This window comes from Epinephelus moara, chromosome 9 (genome assembly GCF_006386435.1).
Source record: "Epinephelus moara isolate mb chromosome 9, YSFRI_EMoa_1.0, whole genome shotgun sequence".
Lineage (NCBI taxonomy): Eukaryota > Metazoa > Chordata > Actinopteri > Perciformes > Serranidae > Epinephelus > Epinephelus moara.
In genome coordinates, this window is record NC_065514.1 from 14803361 (window position 1) to 14805860 (window position 2500).

Here is a 2500-nt window from a genome sequence, read left to right on the forward strand (position 1 = left end):
CCAAATCATGAAGAAAAGTCATAGTATAGTATGTGATAAAAATATGTTATGGTATGGTATGTCTTAAAAAAAAACAAATAAATAAATAAAAATAACATCTTCTGTTGTGGAGGGTTGGCTCACAGAAGGAATACACTGAACATGCATTTTTAAATGTGTTTAAATCCTCTCCCTGGCCTTCTTCCACAGTACTTCTGACTTGCTTTCCACAAACTAGTAAAACAGCGCCCCCTGGTGGGTAACAGCTGTCAATGCCAGTCAGTGTGTGGTGAACTCAGGTTAGTAACTCAAGGTGAAACTGATATCCGTTGATTAAAGAAGCAGTGCCAAAGTGATGTGGTTGCTGCCCACCTTCCGTACTATCAGTCTCGAAGGAAATCATGGATATTAACCACTGTGTTTTCATGAAGAAAATCAAATTAACCATAGCTTCAAATAAGGTGAGTTACATACACTCCCTCTCTCTGACTCTTTGTGCTTTCCCTATGCCCTCGGGTTCTTTGGTGATGCTGTGCCCACCGCAACTTTGCTTTGCGGCTGTTAAAGTTATGGGATTGTACTGTTTTCACCCTCTTTGCCTGCACCTTCAAACTGTTATTGCTGCGGTTGTCTGCAGATAAATAAGGACAGAGCCCAAAGGGACTTCTTCAATTTGCATTTATTGGTTTGGTCAGTCAGTGTGATCTGTACAAAAGGCTTGTTTAGATTATAAACTGATCTGCGTGGTGGACCAAATCGGTTTAAATAAGTAATTTGTAGACCATGTCTGGAGGAAAAGATGCATGCATTGATCATTTTTTATGTTTGTGGTGTCTATCTTTATATTTCTATTCAATATCTGTTATCATGTAGGTTAAGCTAAAGTCCAGGGATGCCAATAACAAATTGAAATGTTATTTTTCATTTGTGTGTGCATTATCTGTGAGACATTACAAATGTAGTTGGAAATGCTACAGGCAAATAATTTTCATTTTACTCCAAAACACAACACTGCTGTAATACTATGGAGAATGAATGGAATTGTTTTAAATGAATTATTTCATTTTTTAGTAGAACTTTTTTATTCTCAGATTGACAGACAATGCACACCTAAACCTGAAAAATTACAAGGTGTTTTTTCTTTCTTTTCTGTCCTAATGTTAGGATTTTCCTAGGCTTTGTCTTAAAATGGGGCGGCAGTAGCTCAGTCCATAGGGACTTGGGTTGGGAACCAGAGGGTCCCCGTCCGGACCAAAATATGGAGCGTGGACTGGTGGCTGGAGAGGGGCCAGTTCACCTCCTGGGCACTGCCAAGGTGCCCTTGAGCAAGGCTTGACAAGCAAGAGTGAAAACATTGAATTTCCCCTCAGGGGGATTAATAAAGTAAATAAACTTAACTTAACTTAAACTTAAAATCTGTTCAAGTCAGCCAGTTGGGAAAATGTCCTCTGATTTCTTTTGCTTTGTAGCTGATTGGATGTTATATCCCATTCAGTGTTCAAGGTTGTTTCAAGGTTCCACATTTGATTTTTATTATGGCAGAAATAATTCAAATTGTTTTGTCATACACCATGTGCACCAAATGCAAAAATACAATTTCTAGTTCTTTTTAATGTTGGCAGGCATGGGCTACCACGAACTTATGATGCGACAAATAAAACTTCTACTTGGCTTCTCCACAAAACTTTTTTGAACCACATTCCTTAAGTTTGTACCTATTTGGGTGAAAGAATACTGGCCGTTCTAAGAGAAGCAGCTGGCTCCAGTCTGGCCCCTGTGGTTCCTAATATGCCAGAAGCTCCAGTGTTTAGATGGATTACCAAAAGGGTTCACTGGCTCTCTTTATCGGCCGCAGTATTGATGATTTTGCTTTTTCTCACCATCCTGATTTACTATCCAGATGAGTGTTTCATTTGATGAATTGCAGTTTCTTCCTGTTCTTGGATTGTCTGAGCTGAAAAACGATAACACCCTCACGGCCATAATTCATCTCCTAACAAAAGCAGAAAATCAATTGAACAGTACAGGAAACAGCATGGATTGGTGTTTTAAGACAGTAAACTCCCTCCCTAATCTCAGTCAAGAAAATAAATGTTGTGATTTTGAAATGGACCTTCTTGGTCTGTCAGATGTCACTGTGTCTGGGGTGCATTAAATACCTAGAGATGCTTATGGTTGTTGATTAGCTTGTTAGGGGAGACCGGGATGGGTTGGCTCAACTTTCTGCTGTGTTTGTGTGGCATGGTGTAACGGGCTCACCCTTTTTCCCCTCTCTTGGGGTGTCATGGTGAAGACTCATGCAGCAAACAGTGATGATAGCAGTAGAATTAAGTGTCTAGATGAGTTCAGGGCTGCTGTTAGACCTCATGAGAAGGCCATGTTTGTTGTTTTGTGGTGAAGACTGCAATAATGCCATTGTTGGTGAATGGCACCTGAACACCTCGTCCTCCTTCCCTCTACAGAGTGGTCCAAACCGCTGGAAGCTAGTTACCAGCTAATAACAAGCCAAACTAAACTTAAT